Source organism: Danio rerio, chromosome 13, assembly GCF_052040795.2.
Source record: "Danio rerio strain M-AB ecotype USA chromosome 13, GRCz13ab, whole genome shotgun sequence".
In the NCBI taxonomy this organism is placed as follows: domain Eukaryota; kingdom Metazoa; phylum Chordata; class Actinopteri; order Cypriniformes; family Danionidae; genus Danio; species Danio rerio.
The window spans coordinates 5646685-5670055 of NC_141033.1; the positions used below are offsets into that span (position 1 = coordinate 5646685).

Consider the following 23371-nt stretch of genomic DNA (forward strand, 5'->3'; position numbering starts at 1 on the left):
CCAAATGAATCATGAGGTCTTGTAAACAGTGCAGTGATCCAGTTTCTTTGGGGAGTTGGGCAGTAAGGGGAGGAAAAAAAGGTCTGGGGATTTGCAATGGATTTACACATATACAGTTTCAGCTAAGTTCCCCAAGGTCGCCTGCGAGACCTTCACCCGTCAGTGCCTTAAACAAGGCGTTTACCACCCAGTTTCTTCCTGGCCATACCACATACAGAGGGGTGGGGTGAGTCCCACAGATCAAACGCGTCTTCTCATTTAAATTCTTCAACGCGGGCTGTGGGATTTCATTTAATGAGCTGAGAAGCACAGTTAGACAGCTGACTCTAGAGCAGCCTGCTGAAGGAAACATGGACGGACGTCTTTTACCTCTGCTGCTGTCTGGGACAAACATACAAGGACATTGTCCCATTCCAGAAACATCATCCCCATTCCAGAATCTGAATTCTTTGGCAATATACGGTTGACGTCAAAATTATTTTTCACATTTTTCCCAAGTGATGTTTTTTTTTTTAAGTATTTCATATGTTTTCTCTTCTGGAAATATATATTTATTGTTATTTGTTTATTTATTGCTTGCCTGGAATAAAAGTAGCTTTTAACATTTTTAAAACAATTTTCAGGTTAATATTGTTAGCCCTTATTATTTTAACTGGAACAACTACGTAACAAACCATTGTTGTCAATAACCTGCCTAGTTATCCTAACTTGACAAGTTAACTTAATTATCCTACACTGTAAAAAAGTATCTGTTAATGAAGTTTCCGTATTTTATGATTCTCAAGGGTTTTCTGTTTATTTAGGGTTGTGAATTGCATCTTGATTTCTGCTTTGTCGACTTTTGATGTTGAACTTGAAAAATTGACTACAGTTGAACAAAGGGATTTTTATTGAGATGTTAGTAGTTTGAAACAATGTAATTTTTAAGAACTAATATATAGAGAAATAGGTTTGTAAAATAACAGAAAATGTACTGGCAGTTTATTACAAGGCCTACAACACCAACCTAGACAACAAATTGTGAATTTAAATGTATTATTTAAGTGTGTAATGTAGAGCTTAATATTTCCAACAAGCTTTGAGAACATTAAATGTCAATATTGTGTCAATTAATGTTAAAATTGTCATTGAGTGTACTTGTTAATATTTTACGCTTATAGTAAGTGCAATACTTACCTAAAATAATCTTTAAATATACAATTTCTTGAAGTACCTAAGTGTGTTAAAAGGACTGAACAGTATTGTTTTTAACCAACTAGGGGACTTTTGTCCTGATTATTATGTCATTTTAAAACAATTCAAATGTAAATCATTACAAAGATATTTTAAGACTTGGAGGTACTGCAGCAAAGTGAATTTACAGTTCTTCCGTGTTTGAGAAAAAAAAAAAACTTTTACTCAAATCATTTTTAATGAATGCATTAGCATATATATTATGAAATGATTGTTTTTATTTTAAAACTACACTGAACCACCATGAAAATGATCATATCGGCAAGGCAAGTTTAATTATATAGCACATTTCATACACGGTGGCAATTCAAAGTGCTTTACATAATAAGTAAAAAAGAGATAAGTATAAGAAAAATAAAAAAAAACAAATAATAAAAATGATTAAAAAACAGATAAAAACAAATAAAAATGTGTTAAAACAGGTTATAAAAGAATGAAAAAGAGGAGAAAAACAATAGTGTGATCTGTGGGACGTAGCACAGTGCTCATTCATTAAAGGCACAGCTAAACAGAAGTGTTTTTAGTCTCAATTTAAATGTGCCTAATGTTGGAGCACATCTGATCATTTCTGGATGCTGATTCCAGCAGTAGGGGACGTGGTAGCTGAAATCCGATTCACCCTGCTTTGACTGAACTCTGGGAATTTCTAGTTTATATGATCCTAAAGATCTGAGTGATCTGTTGGGTTTGTATTCAGTGAGCATATCTGTAATGTATTGAGCTCCTAGGCCATTTAGTGATTTATAGTCCAGTAATAATACTTTAAAATCTATTCTGAATGTAACTGAGAGCCAGTGTAGAGACCTGAGGACAGGTTTGATGTGCTCTGATTTCCTGGTTCTGGTCAGAATCCTGGCCGCAGCGTTCTGGATGAGCTGTAACTGTCTGACTGTCTTTTTGGGAAGACCCATGAGGAGGCTGTTACGGTAATCCACCCTGCTGCTGATAAAAGCATGAACAATTTTATATAAACAATTTTATATACACCATTTTTTTCCTATATTGCCATTGTGCCAAATCTCAGCTTATTCATAATTCTTTCTCCTGCATTCAATATTTTACCTTAAACATAAGTAAAATACTTATTTACTTACTTACTTAAAATAATCTTTAAATAAGCAATTTTCCTGACATACTTAAATATGTGTATTAAAATGACTGAACTTTTTTTTTTTTTTTAACCAGGGGACTTTTGTCCTGGATATTAAGTAATTTAAAATCAATTCAAATATAAATGATTACAAAGATTAAACTATTAAAAATGTTAATGAAAGTTACATTTACGAACTTTGCAAGGTTAAAAGATGTTGGAAGAAAGATCAAGATCCCATAATGCAATTCGAGTACAGGAAAGATGGGAAATGCAGTATGGGAAATGGGTAAAAAAAAAAAAAAAAAAAAAGACAAAATACAGAAAACTGCTCATTTACAGATTTTTTTTTTTACAGTGTAGTTAACCCTTTGCACTTTATGCTGAATACTAGTATCTTACAAAATAAGTAGAAAAACATTAGATCCCCATGATAAAGACAAAACAAATTAGTTATTGAAAGTATCAGGTAAAAAAAAAATCTCTCCATTTAGCAACAATTGAAAAATATTTCAAAAGAATCAACGTTGAACAGTAGGACTAATCATTTTGACTTTAACTGTATGTAAGAACGCCTCGAGAGAAGAGTCTTGTTTCGTAAATTTGGCTGTGATTTGTAGCTTCGCTGCTATCCGCGGTCGCCGTGTTGTAGTGTAAGCACAGCAAAGCGGAGCAGACTCAACCCGAGCGCAGAGGCTGGGTTTCTGCTGGCAAGGTGAGCACAAAGAGGCTCTTCTGTTCCTGCGGACCCATCCCGGGCCCCTGCCAGGGCACTTTGGCAGCTTGGCGCTTCCCTGGGGCCGAGCACCGGAGCCTGCCCAGTCTTGCCCTACCACAGCAGCTGCCAGTTCCTGGCCTCACACACACACACAGACTCTCTCGGTGGAAGATCCAGCACTTTCTCAACACACATTCAGTCTCTAACTCCTCAAATCTGAAAACTCTGTTTCCTGAGTCTGACACCACTAAGCCTCCCTTTGGCGAGGGCCTTTTTTTTTTCTCTTTCTCTCCTTTCCATGAACGTCATCTCTCTGCAGGAAATGATACCCCACATTCTTGACTGTTTGGCTCCAAACAGAACTGTGCAACAGACGGAGAAGCAGAGTACGAGGAGAGACCGTGTCTGGGAGAATTGTCTCTTTTTCATTATCTCAGCGTGCCACTCTGTATCTTCCACTCCTATTCACTGTTTCTCACACACAAACACACACACACATGCTCTATGGAGTTCCACAGGACTGTGAGAACATACTGTGTGTCAGCAGAATGTTTTGCATATAGAGAGAGCTAAGCTGTTAACAAAATAATTGTTAACACACACACAAACACATGAATTATTAGCCCCCCCCCCATTTTCTGTTTAATGGAGAGCAAATTTTTTCAGATTTTTTTTCATTTCTAAACATAATAGTTTTAATAACTCATTTCTAATAACGGATTTCTTTTATGTGTCATGATGACAGTAAATAATATTTTACTAGATATTCTTCAAGACACTTCTATACAGCTTAAAGTGACATTTAAATGATTAACTAGGTTAATTAGGTCAACTAGGCAGGTTAGGGTAATTTGGTAAATTATTGTATAACAATGGTTTGTTCTGTAGACAGTCGAAAAAAAAATTAGCTTAGAGGGGCTAATAATTTGACCTTAGAATGGTTCATCAAAAAATTAAAAACTGCCTTTATTCTAGCTCAAATAAAACGGATAAGTCTTTTTCCAGAAGAAAAAATATTATCAGACATACTGTGAAAATTTCCTTGCTCTGTTAAACATTATTTGGGAAATATTTAAAAAGGAATAAAAAATTCAAAGGGGGCTAATAATTCTGACTTCAACTGTGCGTGCGTGCGTGCGTGCGTGCGTGCGTGCGTGCGTGCGTGTATATATAAACATTGCTGTTAAAATGTTTTGAAAAGCCTTTTTAAATATAAAAATATATACAAGGTAGAACTTTATAATAACTACCCATTATGGACCATTTATTAAGGATTAGCATATAGTGCAATCATTATCTATTAAGCATGAACTCTACATTAACAGACATTAGCTGGGCCAGACGAAATCTGCAGACGTTTTTTGCTTTTTTTGTGGACAATTTTGGTAAAAATATGCGGATTTCTGCAGAATTATTTTGGGAGAATAATAACTAAAACCTTAATATATGAAATAAAAAGTAATAAATTACTGAATAAAAACTGAATAAATTCAGAGTTACACATTTACTCAAGTAAATAAACAGAATTAATGATGGGCTAGAAATCTGCGGAAAATCTGCGGAATTCTGCACGTGCAGATTTCGTGTGGGCCTAGACATTAGTAAGCAGTTTATAACTGCAGATACAAATGCTGTATTATTAACTTGTAAGCACTTTTAAAATGTGCTTTCATAATATGTGACTGATAAATTTTCATTACTAAATTACTAATTAATCGAGATTTTGGTTGTAGGGCAAATCGCCCAGCACTACCTGTAACCATTGACTTCCATAACGTCATGTTAACATTGTACCTCAACATACACCACCGTTGTGGGGACGCTGAATTTTGTTTGGAAATGAAAATTGGGTTGACGCCAGAACCCAACGTCAGGCTGACATCAATTTCCAACTTTAATCAACCTAAAATCAATCAACTATCAACGTCTGATCATGTTACACCTTGTTGTGTGGACGTTACCACTATCTTTCAGACGTTTGGTTTGGTCACTTTCCAACACAACCTAAAATCAACCAAATATCAACGTACTTTGACATCGTTATTGGACATCAAAATAATGTTGTTCTTAGACGCTGATCACCTGACATCATGACCAAAATCTAACCTAATATCAACGTCTTATGATGTTTTGTGCCTGCTGGGTAACATACAGATGATGTCTATGTGTACATGTTTAATGAAGTGTATTTGTGTATTAAGTGTGTGTGTAGTCCTTGAATGTGTTGATCCCTTTAAGTTCAAATAATTCACATTAAAGTGTACAAGTAGTGTTTAAACTACTGAGCTTAAGAAGGGGTCTCTGGTCATTACGCTTTTACAATGCGAACACCTACTGAGTGAAAATAAACATATCATTAGCAGATACAACAACCAATCTGAGTAACAAGCATCCCAGAATGCATCAGGTATGAGGGAGAGAGAGAGAGAGAGAGAGAGTTGGCAGCTGCAAGACTTACATTTGAGGACATCTGTGTGTGTGGGTGATGTGTGTAAACACTCGGGCGAGGGTGAGTCTGCTCTAACAGTGTCAATAAAGGGACATCTCTATTGGGCTGCTCTGTTATGCACTTGCTAAACAGCTTTCTGGCAAAAGGCGATGCAGATTCCTCAGTGATGTCTCATGGACAGGAAGCTTCAGTGCGGCGTTATAGGCTACAATTAAAAATCTAAATTCGAATCAGATGATAAAGAAATGGATTTGCTTTTCATTGTGCGTCCACAAAAGAAATTTGTGGCTGTGCAAATGAGATGACAATGACTTGCAGCAGATGTTATGGAATATCTTCATTTACGATGAGTCTTTGTTGATGGAGACAGTGGTAAAACACAAATGATCGTCGCTGCTGACGACAAAGACGGCCGTGAGTTTGACCTCACTTTGAATCAGCTTGAACATAACAGAATGAAGATGGAAATATATATATATATATATATATATATATATATATATATATATATATATATATATATATATATATATATATATATATATATATTATATAGTCTATTTTAAAGAAACTTCAAAGTATGATTTTTCATAGTTATTATTAAGCATAAATTTCGAACAGCTACAAATAATAATGTTTATGATTATTTTTAGTTGTAATGTAACAAAAACATTTTTGAAATCAACAACAACCCCAAAAACAATACTAACATTACTAATACTAATACTACTACTAATAATAATAACTTATAGTAATATTTAGATAAGCAGTCTGGTAGTAAGCTAATACATATACTTGTGCTGATAATGAAAAAGAAAAAAAATGGATGCTTGTTGCTAGTAGTTGTACCAAAACAATAACAACAACAACAACAACAATAATTTTCTCTAATAACAATAACAATCCTAACAGTTAATCGGCCAATAAATCAGTATTGTGTGTGTTTGTGTGAGTGAAAACGGTCAAAAAAGCTTTTAAAAAAGTATGACATATGTTATCAATTTTATTATAATAATTAAAAAAATTAATAATATTAATAATAATAATAATTATGATTATTATTATTATTATAAGCTAATAAGATGAATTATTAGTTTTTGAAGAGTTAATTTTGAAGTAAAAACAACAACAGAAATTAATAATAATAATAATTATGATGATGATGATGAAGATAAGAATAATTATAATATTAATAATATAATAATGATAAAACTAATATAATATTAATAATTATTATAATGATGATAATAATAATAATATAATAATAATAATACAATGATAATAATAAAATAATAATAATGAATAATGATGATGATGATGATGATAATAATAATAATAATAATAATATAATGATAATAATAATAATATGGTGATGATGATGATAATGATAATATAATGATAATAGTATTAATAATGATGATAATAATAGTAATAATAATGATGATAATAATAGTAATAATGATAATAATAATAATAATAATAATAATAATAATAATAATAATAATAATAATAATAATAATAATGAAAATATGAGATTAATGAATATATTCTTTTTTAAACATTTTTTATGCGATCAATAAGTAAAAAAAGAACAAGCAAGTAAAACATTACATTATCATTGTTATTACTATTATCTAAGTCTTCTTCTGATTCCCATGGCTTTCGTATTATTTCACGAATGGGATTTCAGTGCTGCAATATTCCATCTGGTTGGCCCGAAGTAGAAAGTTTCAGATGTGGCTCTCATTGCAGCCTGCCCAAAGCTACTATCCTAGCTCCCTCTGGTGGCAATTACAAATTAGTGAGTGAGAATCTTTTCCTGTCATTGCCCAGTGATCTTTCTGTGTTCATTATGAGGCTGAATATTGCTAACCACCCATTCTTAGTCCTATGCATGACTTAAAATACAAATAAAAGTTATTATGTGAATTAGGAGCAAACTTTATACTGTTTTTTTTTTATCTGATTATATCTACATTCAAATAAATGAATGGACATGGCATCTTAGAGTCTGTTTAGTGTGTAGACTGAGTTGAAACTCACACAGCAGGTGAAGCTCAGCCCGGACGAGGTCTCTATCCCTGGAGGCCGGGTCACGGTGAAGCTCCACACCTACTGCATCATTCAGATACTTTCCAGATCCAAATGCCTTCTGACGAGCACACACACACGGCTTCGGCAGGATCACAGGAGGGAAACACGTGTTGGCATCAGCCTGGAGCCCTCAGGAAGACTCTGACAACCTTTTAACCTGGCTCCCTGTGAAATAAACAGACACACGAAGATGCTCACGCCGAGTCGGAACACTGTGGATAATTCATGACAATCTCCATTCAAATATATGGGGGAATGAGTATTGAACACCTCACCATTTTTCTCAGAAAACATATTTCTAAAGGTGCTGTTGACCTGCAATTGTCACAGAATATTGGTAACATATGGATCCATATATAAAAGGAAAACTAAATTAATTAGTTTACAGACAGGGAAACAGTATTGAACACATGAAGAAAGGCAGGTGTAAAAGGCAGTGAAAGCCCAGACAGGAGCTAAAATCTTTCAGTAGTTCTTTAGCAACCCTCTGTCCCTTCGTCAGTGTAAATTAATATCAGCTGCTTCAGTCTAACATCTACATTACCAGAGTGATGAAGATGAAACCAGGGTGGACATTTCAGCAAGAAATTGATCCAAAACACAGCCAGGAATAATAATAATAATAATAATAATAATAATAATAATAATAATAATAATAATAATAATAATAATAATAATAATAATAATAATAATAGTACCTATTACTCATAGGCGCCTTTCAAAGCACTCAATGACACCTTACAGCAGGAGTGTCCAAACTCTGTCCTGGAGGGCCAGTGTCCTGCAGAGTTTAGCTCCAACTTTCTTTAGCACACCTCCCTGAAAGTTAAAGAACACCTAGAAAGAGCTTAATTAGCTGGTTCAGGTGTGTTTAATTGGGGTAGAGCTAAAATATGCAGGACACCGGCCCTCCAGGACCAAGTTTGGACACCCCTGCCTTACAGCATATCACAAGCACATCATAAAAATACAAGCAGTAAAAATTACAGTCGATATGATATTAAAGCGGCAAATCATTAAAAGCTATCCTAAACAAAAAAGTTTTTTATCTGAGATTTAAAATAAGAAAAAGAGTCCAGCAGGCGAATGTGCAAAGGCAGGGAGTTCCATAACTTTAGTGCTGTACAACTAAATGCCCTGCCACCAAATTACTTAATCTTAAAGAGCCCCTCTTTTGAATTAAAAAAAGTCATATTTTGGTTTTGAGGGTCTAAAACAACAGGCTGATATGCGTGCAAGGTATAAAAACACTTTCATTGCCTTATATGCATTTATTTTTACCTAATTATTCCATCGACTCCCATATGATTCGTTCAGTGATTCATTTGTTCCCAAACCCCTCCTTAGCGAGAGCTAATCTGCACTGATTGGAGCAATGACCCAGTCTATATAGATTGGCCGACTGCGTTCAGCACGAGACAGCAAGGTTATAATAGTTATGGATTTTTCATTAGTTTTAGTTTCTATTTCGTTTTGACTTTTTGTTTTCAAATTTAGTTAGTTTTATTTAGTTTTAGAGGCAGATTTACTAGTTTTTTCATTAGTTTCTACATTTTAAAAAGTCTTTGTTTTAGTTTAGCTTTTATTAGTTTCAGTAGTAGTTTCAGTTTTTTTCTAAATGAGGATATTTGTTAGGCGCAAGATTCAAAATCAAAAGGATAAATATTGTATAATAAAAACTCTGCTATAAATTTTTTGAAACATGTATTCAGAAAACACATGAACACTATCATCTACCACAACAATCTACCCATCCTCAAATTCAAATACAGTAGCCCACAAGATAGCAGCCCTATGTACAATATGTGTGAAGACTGCTTCTGAGGTTAGACACAGTAGTGATGGGCAGGGCCGGATTAACCAATGGGCATTTTGAGCACAGGCCCAGGGCCCCGTCCGCACTTAAATTTTGCCTACTCTTCATCACGAGGAAGACATATAGGAATCAATAATAAGTGTGTGCATTATGGAGGACTCAGATTCCTAGAACTGCATTGGAGCGGTGTTATCCAAATCATGTGCATGATAAATTTGTAGAAGTTATATATTAAAAATACCCTTAAATATAAATTTTAGTACTGCTCCAGTGAACTTGAACAAGTACATTAAAATCCATTAATTTCCTCTAGTTGTATTTTTTTAAAGTGTGCTTTAACTGCTTTAAAAATAAGTAAAATCTTTGTAGACTAGAAATATATGTGCTATATATCATTTATTTAAAAAAATGTGGGTAATACATTATAAATTAATTATATTTAACAAATATTATATTAATCACATTACATTAAATTACACTTTATGAGAAAGTGAAGAGCGAAGCCTTGGTGTTACTAATATGAGAACCAAACAAGAGCATGCCATCCGGGATAACTCTTAAGACTTTTCACGTGGGAAATTGACTGGGGAGTTATCAATAAACAGGGTAAAGGATTGAGCTTTGGATAAAACAGACTGAGGAAACTCTCAAATGCTTTCAAAGAAAGGAAATCAAGCTGTAGAATGGCCCACCCAATCACCTGACTTGAATCCAATAGAGAATACAAATTAAAGACCAGATTTGACAGACTAGACCCACAGAAGCATCAATATTTTGACGCTCTGTTGAAGTCTGTAAGAAAAAAATCACCCCCGAACAAAACATGTGACCTTATTAGCCCTATGAGTGGCGTCTTTAAACTGCCATCACTGAAAAGCCTTTTATATGAAGTATTGAATACATTTCAATAGTTTAGTACTTTCTCCTTATGTCATTCCAGTGTTATTACGCCCAGCAAAATGTTCTGATTTTTGTATATAGTGCATGTGAAAATGCTTATACGGGAGATTCATCATGTGAAGTGGTTCAGGTGGCCTGATGTGTTCGGTGTCAATCACTTTGATTGGCAGCCATATGTCAGAATTGGAAAATGTCACATGGAAAAGGGAGACAGAGCAAGGCTTTCCAGCCTAGCGCAAAGGCATGGCCTATTTTAATATTTCATCTAGCCAGAGAGAATCTTTCGCTCCATAGTTTAAATTCTAATCTTGTTATGGCAGAGGTGCATGTAGTCATGTGGGCTCCAGCACCAAGCCGCTCTAATTCCCTCTGTTTCTCTCCCCAGCTAAACAAATTATTATAAATTCCATTATTTTTCCATTATGCATATATGTTTTGGTGGCAGGGCCATTCTGCAGAGCTCTCCCCATTAAGTGGTCTGGCTTTTCCTCATCAAAGGCCAATACTTCTGGCCCTAAACACAGCTGAGTCCTGTAGGACCCGCGGAATAGGTCATCATTAGTATATCATTCAAATGCCGTCCGTCCGCTAATGCCGAGTTATATCTAATAATAGCATCTCTGGTGGCTCTGCTTGTAACCACGGCTGCCTTTTGTTCAAGGTTTTCATCTCTCGTAATAGATAATATTCACAATATATAAGCCTGTGGAGATTTTTTGGGGGGGTTTCAGAGCACGAGAGACATATGGGGAAATATCTATCGGCTGATCGATGCAGCACACTTTAGCCTTGGACGGCGAGTTATTTTTGGCAGGGGGAGCTTCTGTTTTCGTACGTTTAATAGGCAGCGTATTTAAATGTCATCATGATTTCATTTTTACTACCTCGTCCGAACTTCCTCTTCCATAAATCCCGGGGTCAGTCCATAATGGAGATGAGTTCATAACTCTCTGTGCGTGTCGCAGTGTTTGCGCTCGCTTCCTTTGAATGATGCGTCTTAGATAAAACCGTGGCATGAGAAGGAAGGCGTATTTTTTAGTCTTAGGGAGAGATGGTGTGGAGTTAAAAACATGCCAAAATCATGCAATGACATCGATCACGTAACTCAATTCGGTGAAAAGAAGAGAAACTCCATCATAAATCTACACTGGAATTGCTTCTCTTCAAGAAGTGATGTCTGGGAAAAAGCCAGTGGCTTTTCATTTGACCGGCCGAGCGACACGCAATCATGCTAAACAGCTAATCACTCACAGTCTTTTTTTTATAAACCACAACAATGTCTTCTGTAAGCCGACAAACAAATTACCAGCAAGTGAGTGAGGCGACACAATAAATCCATGTGTTTCTTTTTGTGAGTGTGTGAAGCTCTTTGTGTGCGAGGGAAATGGGGTGTAAGGCGCACACAACACATAGCAATTATCTCACAGTGTCCCTGAAGCGGTGTAGCATTACCCTAGACTCCTGAGTTATGCTGTTTAGCTCACTGCTGGGCTCGCCTTTGTTTTAATAGACAAACACAAAGTTTAATTCCTTCTGGGTCAGGCGAGAGAACTCAATGAATGGGCCAGACCTTTAAACACACACAAAAACGAGGGACTCATTTAGCGTTAATTACTCTTTGTCATTTGCTGTCTATCCGGCAGCGGCGCAGTAAAATGTCAGAGCTGAAATTAGCCTCGAAGCCCGGGCAATTTTCACTGCTAAATTGCAGAATGAGCATCGCTCCGTAATAGGTAGCAATCTGCGGTAATATGATGAGATCGTTTGGAAAAAGTCAGGGGGACTGATCAAAAGCAGGCATTATCCGCACTGATGTGGTGACCCGGGGAACATGTGGACACAGCTGTAGCGTCATGTGATGCGAGCGGGAGCAGGTGCCAGTTGGCCAAAGCGCAAAGGCGGCGAGCGACCAAACAATTACTGTTATTCATAACAGCCGCTACGTGCACAGGAGCAGATCTGTGCGACAGCATTGCGATAGATGTTCCCAAAAGTGTAAAAACGCTCTCCTCGTCTGTCAGTCTGAATCCACAGCTCATTATTAGTCACTAAATGACAGAAAAAGTTTCCAATCAATCCTACATGGAAGCTTTAGAGTGCAAAACTCCCAAGGATTTGAGCTCTTGACATCCACCAAGTTAGTTTACGATGTACTTTGGTTAGTTTGATGCTTTGGGGAACTCATTCTACAATGTTTAGGTCAATTTCACAAAATGCAGCACAGCATTGGCTTGATTAGACTTCAAGAACGAGTTGGAAAGAATATAAGGCCCTGTTTACACTAATACGTTCTAGTTTTAAAACGCATACATTTCGCTACTGTTACGCCTTCTGTCCACACTTCCCCGGAGCTTTCGAGCCATGAATTTGAAGCCTTTTAAAAATGCTGTAGAGGTCGTTTTCGTTTTAAAACGCTGCTGGTTCGGGTCAGTGTGGATGAAGGAAAACGGAGAAATCTGAAAACTTGGGGCTTTTTCTCAATATTAAGTACACAAAGTTCAGTCGTACACCCTTTCCTTAAGTTTTAAGATTTTTGCAAGTTTGATATTGAAAACAAACTCCCGAGGACACGTCGGTTAAATCTTCAAAGCAAACAGTGTACTTTATAACATTATTCACATCACCCTAGCTATGTTGCTTCACTATCTTAACAATAAAATGAAAATATGATATAAGGAGCTGCCTGTTTTCATTTTGGTATTAACAACTTAACAGACACCATGTTGAGGCATCGTGTAGCTACATATTTATTTGACTGCCATCTTTATAACAAAATGGAGCCTATAATATTACTACCTCCTTTCATTTTTATTGAAAAATACGAAAGATACCCTGTCTCTTTTGCTAAATATCCAACACAAACTCACGGCAATTCATAACTTTTTTATTTAGTGGCTAATTCGTATGAATTTGTACGATCTAATTCGTACATTTTAGTACAATTTGATCATCCCCCAACGACGGTTGGGTTTAGGGGTGGGGTTAGGTGCCACGCCTCCTTTTTAAAAATCTTACAATTTTTTACGACTGAACTGAAAGTATAATGTACAATACGTTCATACAATATGGGCAGTGGTTTGAAGTAACAAATTACAAATACTCAATTTACTGTAATCGAGTAGTTTTTCTCAGGAATTATAATTAAGTTGTTTTAAAAATGTGTACTTTTACTGTTTCTTGAGTATCTTTTTAGTGCAAAATCCTGTTATACATTTAAAAAGGGTCATATTTTGGTTGTAAGGGTCTCCAACAACAGTCTAATATGCATGCAAGGTCAATAAACACTTTCATGGTCTTATAATATGCATTTATTTTTATCTAATTATCCTAGCGACTCCCATATGAATTGTTCAATGATTTATTTGTTCCCAAACCCCTCCTTAGCGCGATGCTAATCTGCACTGATTGTACTGATGACAGTCGATTGGTCGACAGCGTTCAGCGTGAGACAGAGTGAAATGCCCACCACGGCTTATCAACAATGTTGAAGTAGTCAGAGTGCATAGTGTGTGTGTAAACATACCTACCAACACTCCTGTTTGTCCCGGGAGTCTCCCATATTTTAGACCTATCCCTCCCGTTTTGTTATTTAATCCCAGAAAACTACAATAATTTCAACCACCATGTCTTTTCTAATCCTTCATTTAACAAACGGCCAACGAATCCCCTATTTATAAGCATATAAATTACAGAGGCACTCGCTGAGGTATTTTTGCAAAAAAATAAACCTCAACCACTGACTCGTCACAGTTTTATGTTTAGGTAGAGAAAAGAACTTTCTCCTCACACTTCCAATAATAACCAGCTGAGCATAGCGTCTTTACGACTTGATTCAACTGGCATCTGCAAGTGTTTGTCCTCCTCTTTTTCTTTGCTACTGTTTGTGGGCGGGGCTGTGGTTTCAATTTTCCCGGGTTTGCATGCACAACAATTGGGCGGGGCTTAAGTTTCATAACAACTTCACACCCAATCGGCTAAAGACTCATTATCAAGAGATTCATTTGAAGCACTGTGAGTCAACTCTTTGAAAAATGAATCAATAGTTGTAAACACTGTGCACTTTCAGATTCAAGCCTTAGCTGGATATTTCACTTCACTTAGAGTTCTGTTACACACTACAATGAAGGTCATTTTCAAAAACCCATGATAGGGGCTCTTTAAATAGTCACTAAATGCACTACAGAATGTTACGTTTACACATCCCTGCACAAACTGCATGTAAATGCATCAGCTTTTCACAGAGCTCAATACTTACTCCTCTTGAGTACTTTGAATAGGGCTACTTTTTACTCATACTTTGAGTATTATTTACAACAAATACTTTTACTCTACTCTACTCTACTTGTTGGACAATTAATGGTACTTTTACATAAGCATAATTTTTCAGCACTCGTTCCACCACTGAATATAGGAAATAAAGGCAAGCAATTAGTCAATTGTGCAGAATCAATGTACATGGTTACATTAATATATTAACTTATCCTTGAGCTCAGCCAACACATGTTACCCGAGAAGAAGTGTTAGATTCAAAAGACTGAAGAGTTGTTAGATAGAGACAAGATGAATTAAATATCACGTTTAATAATTATAGTAAGATGAAATTCAGCGGAAGATCCTTGATGAACTGTCCGACATGTGCTGCTCTCATCTGGGGAGGTGTGCTCAAAGCACCCGCTGACTGACTGGAGCTCAGACGAGCGCATACCCTGCAGATGTGCGTTTTCATTGGTGTATTGTGGATGGAGTTATTTTTCAGAAATGCTAGGTGAAACGCCAGTGTGGACGTGGATCGTTTACGTTCTAAAACGCCGCTTTAAAACTAAAACGTATTACTGTAAACAAGACCTTAGTATCTGCTATTGGTGTGATGTAAGGGTATGGTGTGTTTGCTTTCGCACAGGGCTTTCTTTGTCTCAGATGTGTGGCCGAGTGAAGCCTCTACATTTTCTTCTAACCCACTTTCTCTTCGAGTAATTGTTATTAAAAGAATAGAAATGGGGTCAGAACTGGAAGCAGTTCTTGCTTCTCGCCCTGCGTGTAATTAACATTTCACAGCACATATCTCATTACAGAAGACAAGGCCACTTTTACCGAAAAGAGTGTGATGCATTAAGATTTCACCAGGCTATAATCTGACTTGCTATCATTAAAGAATAATGTAAACCTTCAAGTGATTTAATTGGATGTCTATAGAGACATAATAGAGGAGTTAAAGTCTTTGTTTAGTATTCACTTGAACTGTCTGCTTCACTCTCTGTCTCATCCCTTTTCAAAGGCTGCAGCTAGAACTGCGCGGCATGTCAGTAGATATGTTTGCATTTATTTACGAATATTTTGTGCTCATTCATTCATTTTCCTTTTCCGGAACAAACAGCCAACTTATCCAGCATATGATTTACACAGTGGATGCCCTTCCAGCTGCAACCCAGTAGTGGGAAACACCCATACACTCTAACATGCACACATACACTACGGCCAATTTAGTTTATTTAATTCACCTATAGCGCATGTCTTTGGACTGTGGGGGAAACCAGAGCACCCAGAGGGAACCCACGCTAAGAACATGCAAACTCCACACGGAAATGTCAACTGATCTAGCCAGGACTCTAACCAGTGACATTGATAAAATGATGACAATTTGTAGTAACAATATACTGAAGTACTTATGAAAACTTATGAAAATATGATACATAGTGATTCTTAATGTCTGCCATAAAATGGAAGAAAATAACAGCTTTTACTAACCCTCTTGTTGTTTTTGGGTCAAATCTGACCGATTTACAACTTAAAACAGTCTTAAATGTTGTGTTTTACATCTGATTGCCTTAAGGCCCTATGATATCCTCCACACTATGCACTTGAGCATGTAAAAGTGATGAGCACCTCTTTCATTGAATTCTGAGTGTTTTAATCAACCTTGTTACACCCGTGGTGTTTCCGGTCAGAAGTGACCCCCATAAAAAATGAATGGGTATCCAAACTATATTCAACTATCAAACATACGCACTACCCCAATGCACTTACACATTTCAGACTGAGCAGTGTCTTTTGTGGGTACACATCTCATTCATGTGCTTGCTGATCCTTCCACGTGATTGCCTTCATGACATTCCTTTTGTAATATATTTTCGGTGCCTATTTGTATTTTCATTGCAGCTATTTCATGTCTAACTCTATGAATTCATGTTAAACAGTAGTTTGAAACGTTGTTCACAGCTTAAGAATGCTTTTTGTGCAATGTAAGAGCAGTTAAAAGGAGCCACAGGTGAACAGAAAAGGAAGGCTAAAACAATTTTAAAATATTTTTCAATTATGTTACATGCAAAACACTCAACCTACACACACAAACAAAGCATTTAATAAATATTTGGTGGGAAATTTATAGATCCACACACACACACACATACACACAAACACTTAAAAATTAACACAATTTGCAATAGAAAGCTGATTGATTGGAAAGTGACTTGAACTTTGATAAGTGTTCCATTTTTAAGAATTTGAAGTAAGTCAAGTAAAGTTTATTTAATTTTTTTATTTTTTTATTTTTTTTATATATAAAGCACATTTAACACATTTAAGTAAACACACTGCTATGGTTGACTGACTGACTGACTGAGTGACTTGGTGGCTGGGTGTTTGGTTGGCCAACACAATCTCACGGCAATTTGTAACTTTTTGATTTAATGGCTAATTCGTATAAATTTGTACGATCTAATTAGTACAATTTAGTACGATTTGCTCATCACCCAATGACGGTTGAGGTTAGGGCTGGGGTTGGGTGCCACACCTCCTTTTTAAAATCGTACGACTGAATTAGCCACTAAACTGACAAAACGTAAAATACTTACATTTCCTCGTGAGACCAGGCTGGGCTGGTTGGCTGGTTGACTGAGTGAATGACTGAATGACTGACTAATTGACATATTGATAGATTTATTAATTGATTATGAAATTTGCACAGTGCTAAGATGCTGCTGTGTTGTACTCTGAAAACAATAAGGAATGAATTTTGGTTAACAATGTATCAAAACACTGTTCATTAAAAGAAAAAGCATGCTACCTGACAAAAACATTGTTACCAACATACATATGTTGTGAATGTATCCATATATCCACTATATACATATGGAGAACGCCAAAAATGTCCCAGGAGGTAAGTTTTTTAATTTTTTTAATTTTTATTTTTTTGCAGTTTCTGTTTTCGCAAAATCACCAGAGGCCGATGTGTACACTTTTTGAGAAATTTCTCTCGCGAGTGTCATTCGAGCTTGCTCTTCTCAAGTAAATCCACTAGAGGCTGCTGTTGACTGACTGACTGACCAACGGACCAAAGCCCTCACCCACCTCCTACTTTAAACCCAAACATTTTATAAAGCACCGATTGACCAGTGCCCACCCACATCCCTAAACCCAAATGCAATCCAGAAAAAGAAAAGCCCCATGATTTTTGTCATGTTTTCAGATTCTACCACATCCCAACCCTGCTATTTACTTGTTTATTTTATTTACATTTACATTTAGTCATTTAGCAGACGCTTTTATTCAAAGCGACTTACAAATGAGGACAAGGAAGCAATTTACACAACTAAGAGCAACAATGAATAAGTACTAAAGGCAAGTTTCAGGTCTGTAAAGTCTAAGAAGGGAAGTATTAGTACACAACAACTGAAACAAGTCTTAAATGTACTTACAGGCTGCTGGTCTAGATGCTAAAGTGCTTCTCCTATTTATTGTTTTGTTTTTGTCTTACCTGCTTTTTGGAACCATTCTTCACTGCACTCAAACCCAACTGTCACGGTCAACTCCGCTCCACTTCTCAAGTACACCAACGTATGCAGTGAGCCACTGGACAAACTGGTAACAGTAGAAAAGCCATCCATACGAAGGTAGGGGGTCAGCTGCTAGCGCCCAATGGAACGGCGTCATACCGGCCCGTAGCGTTTGTTTTAATTTTTTTCAATTCAATTCACTTTTATTTGTATAGCACTTTTACAATGTAGATTGTGTCAAAGCAGCATCACATAAAATATCATAGTAAATTGGAACAGTGTAGTTCAGTTTTCAGAGTTTAAGTTCAGTTCAGTTTAGCTCAATTCAGTGTGGTTTAATAATCACTACTGAGAGTCCAAACACTAAAGAGCAAATCCATCAATGCATAACTCTACCAATCCCAAACCATGCAAGCTAGTGGTGACAGTGGCGAGGGGGAAAAAAAAAATTGGCGAAAGTGAAGAAAAAAAAAACCTAGAGAGAAACCAGGCTCAGTTAGGCACGACTTTTTCAATTTCTCCGCTGGCCAAACGTCTTGTGCAGAGCTGCAGTCTCAGCGGCGGAGGCTGGAAGCTGGACCTCAGCGAAGACTTGTCTGTCCCTGGAGAGTCACAGGAATCAGTCTCATGCTCTTCACTCCTCCATGACCTCCAAAGCAGCTGCTCAGGATATGGCGAGGTCCAGGATATGGAAACCCTGGGAGCTCGTCTCGTCGTTTTAAAGATGAAATGCAGCCATAAGTACTTCAGGCTACATATTTTGCGATCTCCAGAAATGTATATAAGGGTACATTTTTTAGAATGTTGGTATTAATGTATTTACACTGGCTTTTTAAGCTGGCTTTTTAATCAAAACTATCAGAATTATTTACACTGTATACTTAAATATAACTCAATGTGAAGCATCTTTTGCAGTGATACTGACGTACCCACAGTATAAAAGCACTCCAGCCACGATAGCATATTTTGCTTGAAGTACCCCTCTCCTCATCACAGCCATCAAACGGTTGGAATCATGAAGGGAACTATAGGCTTGTTTTGAAAGTCGCTTACGAGCGAGAGAATGCGAATAGAACCAAAACCGTGACGCTTATAAAGCGAGAGACACTCATATGCATCCAATTTCCTACGAACACATAACAATCTCTCATGCGGGGTTAAACGAATCCAGCACTGATCCTTTGCCACAATAAAAGCAAGTCGAGGCTGCTGGAGATTTCCACGTCCATTAAGAGAAATGCGGCATGAATGGCTCTACACTGTAAAAGATGCTGGGTTCCACACAATCTATTTGTGTTGGAACAACATGAAGGAATTAAGTTCATAATCGTTTTTACAAACTTAAGTGCACTGAACATCAATTAAGTTGTCTCCTCTAAAGAAAACTGAAGAATTGTGTTGTTTCAGCTCATAAGTAGTTTGAACAAACAGCAAATGTCATTTTTTTGAGTGCAAGCAAACCGCGCTGGGATCATTTCCACGGCAGGCTGGCAAGAGGGGAATGTGTTGATGGTGGCAGACAGTGAGAGAAGAGACGCGGAGATATGTGTCAAATTAGTCATGCCGTTCAGGGGCTTGCGTGGCTTTATCTCCGGACAGCCTCATTCCCACCCCCCACCCAATGCCCTGGGACACACAGGGTGAGAGTGCCGTGAATACCTTACATACACACACATACACACACAAGCTTTTACAGCTGGAATTATGTGTGAGACATTATAATATCGAGCAGAGCATATAAATGCTTACCGTCTACAGCAGCTGTGTGTTTTGTTAATATCCAGTAGAGCTGCACGATATTGAAAGAATCTGATCTAGTGATATTTAATTTTTCTGCAAAACATATTGCGATATGAATACAGTTTCACACGATAGTGTGAATCAAAATAGGCTCATTCTGAAATGTAGCCCTATATACGTTTCTGGAGATCGTGAATTATGTAACCAGAGGTAGGTATGGCAGCATTTCGTCTTGAAAACGAAAGCTACAGGACGGTATGGCGCCGTTCCTTTTTGCTCTTACCAGCTGACTGCTTATAATCGTGTGGACTGCTTCCCAGCTGTTACCAGTTTGTCCAGTTTGCTCGCTATGCAGGCTTGAGATGCAGAAAGGAGCTACGGCATTCTGACCACATCGATCGGGTTCAAGTCCGAAGAACAGTTCCAGAAAGTGATAAGACAAAAACAGAAGCCAAAAAAATTAATAAATGAGTAAATATGGTAAAATCTGAAAACATGGTAAAAATCAGATGAGGGCTTTTCTTTTTCTCTGGATTGCTTGGGTTTAGAGAAGTGGGTGGGTGGGTCAATCGGTGCTTTTGACAACATTATCGGTTGGGTTTAGGGAAGGAGGAGGGTGGGTCAGTCGATTGGTTAGTCAGTCAGTCAGTCAAACAGTCAGTCGACAGAGACCTCTGGTGGATTTATGTGAGAATGGCATCATATCGCACGGTAGCGTTCGTTTTAAAGATGAAATATGTACCTCTGGCTAAATAATTTGCAATCTTTAGAAATGTATATAGGGCTACATTTTCAGAATTAGCCTATGTTGATGATTTCTTCTTCATTTTGTAATATTAAACCATGTCTAGTATTAGTTCAAACACTGGTGTTACACTCTAAAAATGTTCTTGGTGCCTTTCATTATTTAGTTTAATTAAATTAACATTTCTAGTGACCTCAACTTACACCAATAAAACAAACTAAAAATAAGTTAAACTTTGTATAACCAAAAAAAAAAAACTTTCATTTTTTAGTGTATGAAGGGAATTTAGAGTAAAAGTATGAACCATGACAGTGCACAAAACTATAAAACACATCAGTAGCGGATTTAGGCATGGGCAATATGGGCGATCACCCAGGGCAGCATCTTGCTGGGGGGCGGCACGAGAGACGGTTTAAAAAAGAAAAAAACAAGCCCCAGTATACGCTTTGAGATACCATTTACTTTATGCAAGTGTATTATTTTAAAGTGGTAATCCCAGAATAAATACGTTAGGGGCCATACACATTTGCCGGCTTTTGCACGCGAAAGTTTGCTGACACATGCACCCAGAAAACCATTCCCGTGCGTCTCATGCGCTCCTCTGTTCCTGATGTGTTTACATGCATGTCAATAAAATACACAACACTTATGCGCTGTGAAACCAGAGTGACTTTTATGCAGAGGTGTCAGCACAGAAGTCGACAAAACCAAAGTTATAATATGATGATAAACTTATCTTGATTAAGCATGGCTATGAAGCAGAAAGCAGGGATGATGAATAAGTCAGGTTAAATATTTCTTAAGTGATCTTAGCATATCACTGTTTACATTGTTTGGCATGCAGTTACATTTAGGATTGTTTTCTGGTATTTATTTAAATAAATATTTGTATAATAATAATAATAATAATAATAATAGTAATAATAATAATAACAACAACAACAATAATAATAATAGTGGTAATAATAATAGTGGTAATAATAAGAATAATAATATTAATAATAATAATAATAATAGTATTTATTTGTAAAAAAGTATATTTTAAAAAGTTTCATATAGCCCATTAAAGTATCGCAGGGGTGTTGCTATAATAGCCATGCCCCCACTACCCGAAAACATATATACAGTTAAAGCTTTAAAATTTGTTTTCTTTTTTAAATATTTGCCAAATGATATTTAACAGAACAAGTAAATGTTCACAGTATGTGTGCTAAACTTTTTCATCTGGAGAAAGTCTTATTTGCTTTATTTCGGCTAGAAAAAAAGCAGTTTAAGTCTACAGAACAAACCATTGTTATACAATAAATTGCCTAATTAACCTAATCTGCCTTAACCTTATTAACCGAGTTAAGCCTTTAAAAGTCACTTTAAGCTGTATAGAAGTGTCTTGAAAAAAATCTGGTAAAATGCTATTTACTGTCATCATGGCAAAGATAAAAGAAATCAGTTATAAGAGATGAGTTATTAAACTATTATGTTTAGAAAAGTGTTAAAAAGCTCTCCGTTAAACAGAAATTGGGGGGGGGGGGGGGGGATAAACAGGGTGCTAATCGGCTTGTTAAGTGTAAAGTCACGCAAAGCGGCTTCCGGGTCCAAGCGTTCTATTCAACTGAATGGGGAGACTCATAAAATGGTAATAATAATCGTTTACAAAGCGATTTAATACTTTCGAAAATCACGATCGCAATATATATGTCCATGCCTAATATCCAATGGCCAGAAAGTGATTAATTTTTTTATAAATTGTAAAAATTTTGGCATTTGTTATGCAACAAGCCCAGAGATTGTTGTGTACACTATGACTTTATGTAAAATTAACTTTGACGGTAATGTGTGATATGAATAAAAAGAAATCATGAACAAATGATTTCTCAACTCAAATGAATGGCGGCTTGGACCCGGAAACAGTATTACAAACGTCATCACTTAACAAGTGGATAATTCAGGGGCTAATATTTCAATACTTCAACTATATATATATATATATATATATATATATATATATATATATATATATACACACAAATATGGGGTGGTTTGCCCAGAGTGCCATTTAAACTAGAACTGAACTGAAAAACTGAAACACATGCTAACTGTTACTACAACAATAAACTCATTGCACAGACCAATTATAGTTTGCATTGTTGTTATTATTATGATAATTCGATCATTTTTTTATCATTTGGATAGTTTTACTGATAAAGTTGAAGTCAGAATTATTTGCCTTCATAAATTTTTATTAGCCGGTATATTTTTCCCCTATTTCTGTTTAACGGTAAGAAGATTTTCTCAACACATTTCTAAACCATTTCTTTACCATTATAATATTTGACTAGATATTTTTTAAGATAAATAGTACTCAGCTTAAAGTGCAATTTAAAGGCTTAACCAGGTTAATTAGGCTAATTAAGTTTGAGTAATTAGGCAAGTCAATGCATTGAGATGGTTTGTTCTGTAGACAATCGAGAAGCGGGCTGGTTAAGGCGGTTAATAATATTGACCGTAATGTTTTTTTAAATTATTTTTTTATTCTAGCCAAAAAAAAAAAAGACTTTATCCAGAAGAAAACATATTACAGGGAATACTTTGAAAAACTCCTTGCTCAGTTAAACATAATTTGGAAAATATTAAAAATAAATAAATAAAAAAAAAATCACAGAATGCTAATAACCATAAGATATCACCCATGATCCCCACAAAAAAACATTGAAACCTTGCTCAGTCTGTTGGCAAAACAGTGGCTGTTTCTGTTTTGTTTAACTCTAGGCAACAGAAACAAGACCTTCAGGAGTCATGCCAGAATACCCACTAACT

At 36.3% G+C, this 23371-nt stretch overlaps 1 long non-coding RNA gene across 1 annotated transcript in view; it reads right to left on the bottom strand.

The window, feature by feature from the left end:
* The window catches only part of LOC141377110 (uncharacterized), a 155913-nt gene that overhangs the window by 42391 nt on the left and 90151 nt on the right, over positions 1 to 23371 (bottom strand). The window contains exon 4 of the long non-coding RNA XR_015505677.1: positions 7534 to 7749. This is a non-coding gene — a long non-coding RNA (uncharacterized LOC141377110). The remainder of the gene's footprint in view (positions 1 to 7533; positions 7750 to 23371) is intronic.